This window comes from Eleutherodactylus coqui, chromosome 2 (assembly GCF_035609145.1).
Source record: "Eleutherodactylus coqui strain aEleCoq1 chromosome 2, aEleCoq1.hap1, whole genome shotgun sequence".
Lineage (NCBI taxonomy): Eukaryota > Metazoa > Chordata > Amphibia > Anura > Eleutherodactylidae > Eleutherodactylus > Eleutherodactylus coqui.
In genome coordinates, this window is record NC_089838.1 from 99957981 (window position 1) to 99967478 (window position 9498).

Here is a 9498-nt window from a genome sequence, read left to right on the forward strand (position 1 = left end):
TTTTTGGCGGGACTGGCCTTCTTTCTGGCGACGGTCCCCCGCTTCCGCCCGCATCCCTCTTTGCTTTTTGGCGGGACCGGCCCCTTTTCTGGCGACGGTCCCCCGCTTCCGCCCGCATCCCTGTTTGTTTTTGGCGGGTCCGGCCCTTTTTCTGGCGACGGTCCCCTGCTTCTGTCCGCATACCTTTTTGCTTTTGGCGGGACCAGCCCTTTTTCTGGCGACGGTCCCTCGCTTCCGCCCGCATCCCTATTTGCTTATGGCGGGACCGGCCCTTTTTCTGGCGACAGTCCCCCGCTTCCGCCCGCATCCCTCTTTGTTTTTTGGCGGGACCGGCCCTTTTTCTGGCGACGGTCCCCCGCTTCCGCCCGCATCCCTCCTTGCTTTTTGGCAGGACCGGTCCTTTTTCTGGCGACGGTCCCCCGCTTCCGCCCGCATCCCTCTTTGCTTTTTGGCGGGACCGGCCCATTTTCTGGCGACGGTCCCCCGCTTCCGCCCGCATCCCTCTTTGATTTTTGGCGGGACCGGCCCTTTTTCTGGCGACGGTCCCCCGCTTCCGCCCGCATCCCTCTTTGCTTTTTGGTGGACCGACCCTTTTCCTGGCGACAGTCCCCCGCTTCCGCCCGCATCCCTCTTTGCTTTTTGGCGGGACCGGCCCTTTTTCTGGCGACGGTCGCCCGCTTGCGCCCGCATCCCTCTTTGCTTTTGGCGGGACCGGCCCTTTTTCTGGCGACGGTCGCCCGCTTGCGCCCGCATCCCTCTTTGCTTTTGGCGGGACCGGCCCTTTTTCTGGCGACGGTCCCCCGCTTCCGCCCGCATCCCTCTTTGCTTTTTGGCGGGACCGGCCATCTTTCTGGCGTCGGTCCCCCGCTTCCGCCCACATCCCTCTTTGCTTTTTGGCGGGACCGGCCCCCTTTCTGGCGACGGTCCCCCGCATCCCTCTTTGCTTTTTGGCGGGACCGGCCCCTTTTCTGGCGACGGTCCCCCGCTTCCGCCCGCATCCCTCTATGCTTTTTGGCGGGACCGGCCCTTTTTCTGGCGACGGTCCCCCGCTTCCGCCCGCATCCCTCTTTACTTTTTGGCGGGACCGGTGCTTTTTTGGCGACGGTCTCCCGGTTCCGCCCGCATCCCTCTTTGCTTTTTGGCAGGATCGGCCCTTTTTCTGGCGACGGTCCCCCGCTTCCGCCCGCATCCCTCTTTACTTTTTGGCGGGACCGACCCTTTTTCTGGCGACGGTCCCCCGCTTCCGCCCGCCTCCCTCTTTGCTTTTTGGCGGGACCGACCCTTTTTCTGGCGACGGTCCGCCGCTTCCGCCCGCATCCCTCTTTGCTTCGACGGTCACCAGCTTCCGCCCGCATCCCTCTTTGCTTTTTGGCGGGACCGGCCCTTTTTCTGGCGACGGTCCCCCGCTTCCGCTCGCATCCCTCTTTGCTTTTAGGCGGGACCCGCGCCTTTTCTGGCGACGGTCCCCCGCTTCCGCCCGCATGCTTCTTTGCTTTTGGCGGGACCGGACCATTTTCTGGTGACGGTCCCCCGCTTCCGCCCGCATCACTCTTTGCTTTTTGGCGGGACCGGCCCCTTTTCTGGCGACTGTCCCCCGCTTCCGCCCACATCCCTCTTTGCTTTTTGGCGGGACCGGCCCCTTTTCTGGCGACGGTCCCCCGCTTTCGCCCGCATCCCTCTTTGCTTTTTGGCGGGACCGGCCCTTTTTCTGGCGACGGTCCCACACTTCCGCCCGCATTCCTCTTTGCTTTTTCGCGGGACCGGCCCTTTTTCTGGCGACGGTCCAACGCTTCCGCCCGCATCCCTCTTTGCTTTTTGGCGGGACCGGCCCTTTTTCTGGTGACGGTCCCACGCTTCCGCCCGCATCCCTCTTTGCTTTTTGGCAGGACCGGCCCTTTTTCTGGCGACGGTCCCCAGCTTCCGCCCGCATCCCTCTGTGTTTTTTGGTGGGACCGGCCCTTTTTCTGGCGACGGTCCCCCACTTCCGCCCGCATCCCTCTTTGCTTTTTGGCGGGACCGGCCCTTTTTCTGGCGACGGTCGCCCGCTTCCGCCCGCATCCCTCTTTGATTCGACGGTCCCCCGCTTCCGCCCGCATCCCTCTTTGCTTTTTGGCGGGATCTGCCCTTTTTCTGGCGACGGTCCCCCGCTTCTGCTCGCATCCCTCTTTGCTTTTTGCGGGACCGGCCCCTTTTCTGGTGACGGTCCCCCGCTTCCGCTCGCATCCCTCTTTGCTTTTTGGCGGGACCGGCCCCTTTTCTGGTGACGGTCCCCCGCTTCCGCTCGCATCCCTCTTTGCTTTTTGGCGGGACCGGCCCCTTTTCTGCTGACGGTCCCCCGCTTCCGCCCGCATCCTTCTTTGCTTTTGGCAGGACCACCCCTTTTTCTGGCGACGGTTCCCCGCTTCCGCCCGCATCCCTCTTTGCTTTTTGGCGGGACCGGCCCATTTTCTGGCGACGGTCCCCTGCTTACGCCCGCATCCCTCTTTGCTTTTTGGCGGGACCGGCCCCTTTTCTGGCGACGGTCCCACGCTTCCGCCCGCATCCCTCTTTGCTTTTTGGCGGGACCGGCCCCTTTTCTGGTGACGCTTCCGCCCGCATCCCTCTTTGTTTTTGGCGGGACCGGCCCCTTTTCTGGCGACGGTCCCCCGCTTCCGCCCGCATCCCTCTTTGCTTTTTGGCGGGACAGGCCCCTTTTCTGGCGACGGTCCCCCGCTTCCGCCCGCATCCCTCTTTGCTTTTTGGCGGGATCGGCCCTTTTTCTGGCGACGGTCCCCCGCTTCCGCCCGCATCCCTCTTTGCTTTTTGGCGGGACCGGCCCTCTTTCTGGCGACGGTCCCCCGCTTCCGCCCGCATACCTCTTTGCTTTTGGCGGGACCGGCCCTTTTTGTGGCGACTGTCCCCCGCTTCTGCCCGCATCCCTCTTTGCTTTTTGGTGGGACCGGCCCTTTTTGTGGCGACGGTCCCCCACTTCTGCCCGCATCCCTCTTTGCTTTTTGGCTGGACCGGCCCTCTTTCTGGCGACTGTCCCCCGCTTCCGCCCGCATCCCTCTTTGCTTTTTGGCGGGACCGGCCCTTTTTCTGGCGACGGTCCCCTGCTTCCGCCCGCATCCCTCTTTGCTTTTTGGCGGGACCGGCCCTTTTTGTGGCGACGGTCCCCCGCTTCCGCCCGCATCCCTCTTTGCTTTTTGGCGGGACCGGCCCTCTTTCTGGCGACGGTCCCCCGCTTCCGCCCGCATCCCTCTTTGCATTTTGGCGGGACCGGCCTTCTTTCTGGCGACGGTCCCCCGCATCCCTCTTTGCTTTTTGGCGATACCGGCCCTCTTTCTGGCGACGGTCTCCCGCTTCCACCCGCATCCCTCTTTGCTTTTTGGCGGGACCGGCCTTCTTTCTGGCGATGGTCCCCGGCTTCCGCCCGCATCCCTCTTTGCTTTTTGGCGGGACCGGCCCCTTTTCTGGCGACGGTCCCCCGCTTCCGCCCGCATCCCTCTTTGCTTTTTGGCGGGACCGGCCCCTTTTCTGGCGACGGTCCCCCGCATCCCTCTTTGCTTTTTGGCGGGACCGGCCCTCTTTCTGGCGACAGTCCCCCGCTTCCACCCGCATCCCTCTTTGCTTTTTGGCGGGACCGGCCTTCTTTCTGGCGACGGTCCCCCGCTTCCGCCCGCATCCCTATTTGCTTATGGCGGGACCGGCCCTTTTTCTGGCGACGGTCCCCCGCTTCCACCCGCATCCCTCTTTGCTTTTTGGCGGGACCAGCCTTCTTTCTGGCGACAGTCCCCGCTTCCGCCCGCATCCCTCTTTGCTTTTTGGCGGGACCGGCCCCTTTTCTGGCGACGGTCCCCCGCTTCCGCCCGCATCCCTCTTTGCTTTTTGGCGGGACCGTCCCTGTTTCTGGCGACGGTCCCCTGCTTCTGTCCGCATGCCTTTTTGCTTTTGGCGGGACCAGCCCTTTTTCTGGCGACGGTCCCCCGCTTCCGCCCGCATCCCTATTTGCTTATGGCGGGACCGGCCCTTTTTCTGGCGACGGTCCCCCGCTTCCGCCCGCATCCCTCTTTGCTTTTTGGCGGGACCAGGCCTTTTTCTGGCGATGGTCCCCCACTTCCGCCCGCATCCCTCTTTGCTTTTTGGCGGGACCGGCCCTTTTTCTAGCGACGGTCCCCTGCTTCCGCCCGCATCCCTCTTTGCTTTTTGGCGGGACCGGCCCTTTTTCTGGTGACGGTCCCACGCTTCCGCCCGCATCCCTCTTTGCTTTTTGGCAGGACCGGCCCTTTTTCTGGCGACGGTCCCCAGCTTCCGCCCGCATCCCTCTGTGTTTTTTGGCGGGACCGGCCCTTTTTCTGGCGACGGTCCCCCACTTGCGCCCGCATCCCTCTTTGCTTTTTGGCGGGACCGGCCCTTTTTCTGGCGACGGTCGCCCGCTTCCGCCCGCATCCCTCTTTGCTTCGACGGTCCCCCGCTTCCGCCCGCATCCCTCTTTGCTTTTTGGCGGGATCTGCCCTTTTTCTGGCGACGGTCCCCCGCTTCTGCTCGCATCCCTCTTTGCTTTTTGCGGGACTGGCCCCTTTTCTGGTGACGGTCCCCTGCTTCCGCTCGCATCCCTCTTTGCTTTTTGGCGGGACCGGCCCCTTTTCTGGTGACGGTCCCCCGCTTCCGCTCGCATCCCTCTTTGCTTTTTGGCGGGACCGGCCCCTTTTCTGCTGACGGTCCCCCGCTTCCGCCCGCATCCTTCTTTGCTTTTGGCAGGACCACCCCTTTTTCTGGCGACGGTTCCCCGCTTCCGCCCGCATCCCTCTTTGCTTTTTGGCGGGACCGGCCCATTTTCTGGCGACGGTCCCCTGCTTACGCCCGCATCCCTCTTTGCTTTTTGGCAGGACCGGCCCCTTTTCTGGCGACGGTCCCACGCTTCCGCCCGCATCCCTCTTTGCTTTTTGGCGGGACCGGCCCCTTTTCTGGTGACGCTTCCGCCCGCATCCCTCTTTGTTTTTGGCGGGACCGGCCCCTTTTCTGGCGACGGTCCCCCGCTTCCGCCCGCATCCCTCTTTGCTTTTTGGCGGGACAGGCCCCTTTTCTGGCGACGGTCCCCCGCTTCCGCCCGCATCCCTCTTTGCTTTTTGGCGGGACCGGCCCCTTTTCTGGCGACGGTCTCCGCTTCCGCCCGCATCCCTCTTTGCTTTTTGGCGGAACCAGCCCTTTTTCTGGCGACGGTCCCACGCTTCCGCCCGCATCCCTCTTTGCTTTTTTGGCGGGACCGGCCCTTTTTCTGGCAACAGTCCCACGCTTCCGCCCGCATCCCTCTTTGCTTTTTGGCGGGACCGGCCGTCTTTCTGGCGACGGTCCCCCGCTTCCGCCTGCATCCCTCTTTGCTTTTTGGTGGGACCGGCCCTCTTTCTTGCGACGGTTCCCCGCTTCCGCCTGCAACCCTCTTTGCTTTTTGGCGGGACCGGCCCTTTTTCTGGTGACGGTCCCCCGCTTCCGCCCGCATCCCTCTTTGCTTTTTGTCGGGACCGGCCCCTTTTCTGGCGACGGTCTCCGCTTCCGCCCGCATCCCTCTTTGCTTTTGGCGGGACCGGCCCCTTTTCTGGCGATGGTCCCCCGCTTCCGCCCGCATCCCTCTTTGCTTTTTGGCGGGACCAGCCCTTTTTCTGGCGACGGTCCCACGCTTCCGCCCGCATCCCTCTTTGCTTTTTTGGCTGGACCGGCCCTTTTTCTGGCGACAGTCCCACGCTTTCGCCCGCATCCCTCTTTGCTTTTTGGCGGGACCGGCCCTTTTTCTGGCGACGGTCCCTCGCTTCCGCCCGCATCCCTCTTTGCTTTTTGGCGGGACCGGCCCTTTTTCTGGCGACGGTCCCCCGCTTCCGCCCGCATCCTTCTTTGCTTTTTGGCGGGGCCGGCCCTTTTTCTGGCGACGGTCCCCCGCTTCCGTCCTTAACCTTGGGTCTCTTTTGTGCTCAGATAAAACTGCCTTCTTTCACATCTTCTCTTTTTTTTGTGTCATGAATTTCTTTACAGAGTCTATCCTTACAGAGTCTATTCATAGAAATCCAGAGAACCAGGTGGCCAAGTATTTGCTCGACATTGAACTTCGTGATGTTGCTTATCCGGACCTGTGAGCAATATGGTCAAGCTACAGGAGCCAAAGTCAACTGCGGGAGGTTGGAGTCCATAGTACGTCCCCTTTCTCCATCCAGCTAGACTTTATGAAGATCCTGGTTGTCACATTCGGAAAAGATCATGCAGTCCTAGAGTATTGGCAAAATCTCTTGCCCAAAGTCAACGTAAAGATGGACTGTGGAGCCTCAGACAGCTGACGCTCGAGGGAGAGACACTTGTACTGCGCAATGATATCCTGCCTGTGTCCCATTATATGGCGGACGCCTGGTTAACCCATTTCATCGTCAGTCCTGGTGCTGTCCTGACAATCTTTTGCTTCAGTTTTGCAATTTCTTTGCAATTTCCTGTTCTTCAACTATAGGCACTATTTGGCCAAGACCCAGCATGCATTTTTCTGGAGTTTTTTAATACAGTTTTACCGCTCTCTTGAGGCTTAATGCCTTATGGTGTTCAGGTGGAAAAATGCATGAATGAATTAAACACTATTGTATTACCCTAATTTCTCATGATGAATTTCTTCTCATAAATTACCAAGCACAGGCGTTTTCATCCTTTTTACCTATGTATTGTAGATATTATTCATATAAATTGCATTAACTCCTCCCTTTTTCCTTTGTATTAAAAAATTGTTTTCAATGAGACCGCTTATACAGCAGCTCCATCGCAGTGCCGCGATTTTCGAGCGGTGGCTGTTCTATTTTTGCCTGTTTAGCGCACCTCATCAATGGTGAGGTATGTTAAACTCCGCTGTCAGCCGCAGCTCCCTGAGGCTAAAAGCGAAAGTAAAATTGCGGCAAACCACCGTGATTTAAATCGCGGTGCTTACCGTAACGCATGTGTGAGGGAGACCTTAGGCTGCGGTCACACAGGATGGAAATCCCGCAGAAATCTCACGTGAATTTCTGCAGTGGGACAGCACGGAAATTTCACAAGATTTCCGCAGCTTGAAGTCCAGCGGGTTTTCAAGCGGCTTATTCCTCTGCGGCCAGCTCTTCCCCATTAAGAAGAGAGTTGGCCGCAGCGGAAACGGCAATAATATTGACATGCTGCGGCTTGGATTTCCGTGCGCCATGTTAATTTCAGCGCAGCTAGGCCACAGCATGTGGACTAGAATTTTGCAAATCTCGTCCAATTTGCTGCTTCATCCCGGGATTAGAATTGCCAGTGGAATTTCCTTGCAGAAAGTCTGCACCGAAGTTCCGCGGCAATTCTGGATTGTGTGATTCTAGCCATAGGGTACACGTAACAGAATCGATGCAGGTTTTCCACAGCGGAATATTTACATCACATTCTGCACCATTGTTGATTTTTTTTTGTATTTTATTAAACAGATTTGCAACAGATTTCGCCCTTTGACTTGGCACCGCAGCAGACGTCACCCCTTCGAAGTCCACACCAATTGTGCGGTTTTTTTACATGGAATTTGATGCAGATTTTGGTCCAAATTCTCCTTCCGGAAAATCCGCACTGGTTCCACTACGTGTGAATGTCCACGGTAATTCTGCCTCCAAAGTACGCGTCTTTTTGACGCATTATTCATGTGAATTCATATTCAGAATTTGCCGCCATATATATATGGAGGATACACTGAAAAATATAGTACAATTGTTTTTGGCCACCATTATTATGGCCGTGTGAAGCGGCGCGCTGCACAACAACTACACAGTGATGTTTGTTTGCTGCGTGATGCCAATCTCCAAACATTATAGTGCATGCTGCAGTTCTCTTTCACGTGAATGATGTGTTTTTTCACACACCTAAGTATGAGTGGCCCAATAAAAATCAATGGGCTACTGACATTACATGTTGCGCAAATCTTGGCCACTTTGGTGTTTAAGCTCGGCCTTAAGATTGCCGGCGGAATTTCCGCCCCATCTGAACCCAGCCTTACAGTACAATCCAGAGGCAGGAGTTTTCAAAAATATTCACACGGTGCGAACATTTTCTGCGACAAATCTGCAGAATGTCCATTTATGTTACAGAATTCAATTCTTGAACTACAGGGGTTAGGATCTGCAATAAAAAACTGCAGCCAAATGGGCACCATTTAGCTGTGGATGTGGTGTGAATTTCCTGCGGAAAGCCGCAGCGACTCTGCCATGTGTGAAGGTGGCCTTAAGGTGCATTCTCACGTGGAAAACATCCACAGCATTTATAGTACATGGATAGTAGATGGGATTTTAAGAAACGCCGTCCGCATGCTGTGGGGAAGACCTGCAGCATAAAATGACAAGCGACGCAGAATTTAAATCCGCAACATTTTATTTGAGCTGCGAATTTTCACAGCGAGTTTCTACTCTTCAAATGAGGGGGTTAAATCTGTGGCAAATGCGCATCATTGCAGATTTTAGTGTGGATTTTTCTCTGCAGCAGAAAATCTGCAACATGTGAACATGTCCGAAGGTTGTATTCACATGGCTGTAAAAGCACAGCAGAATGCCAAGGCTATTCTGCCGCGGATCTGCATGTGGGTATAACTCTGTCAGTAGGCAAATACATATGTGTACCCATCACTTCCACATGCTGTATAGAATTGTGTCATAACCCTGCATCTCCTTACACAATCACAACTTATGGGTAAGTCCCATGGACGTTTTTTCACTGCATAATACACTGCGTTTGCCATCATGTGGCGTCTCAGACCAGCATATACATGTCATGTGCAACTCCCCGATCTGGTGGCCATAAGGCACTTGTTTCATGGGCCTTCTGCAATCATCACTGACCCCTTCCACTCTGTAGGCGCTGCGTCCGAACACCACAGAACTCCAGGCGTCGTCGATGTCACCAGCACAAGGGTGTCACACAAGAAATATGCAGCACTACTGTTACCTTGGGCTTCCTCATCCATAGGACCAACCTCTCCTGCTCCGTAGGAGCCGTGTCCTTAGCACACAGGATCCCCGATGCCGTGGACACCATTTCCATTGAGGCGTTTTCCCGCAAAACAACTTTCTTCTACCCCTGGATAACGGTGCAGCAGCTCCTGTGAGGTCTGATTGTACTGAAAGTGGAAGTCAGGTGACCACTGCAGCCAATCAGAGGTCACAGTTTGTATTTTTTATTATTTTATTGCATGGACAGCTGTTGAAAAAAAAATTAAAGCGGTTGCCCGGCTTAAAAAAAAAAAATTAATTTTTCAATCGACATAGCTGCCTCGAGGTCTTGTTTTTTGCAGGACAAGCTGTAGTTTTTTATGGTACAACTTATCGTACTGAAAAACTTTAAAATATTTCTCCGTGGTATAAAATGGAAAAAGCCCTTGTGCTATTTTGGGGGGCATCTTGTGTTTACGGCATACCTGATGCAGCAAAAGTGACATGCTGACTTTATTCTGTGGGTCAGGACGAATAAAGCATACATTTGATACGGCCATATTTTCTTTCACTA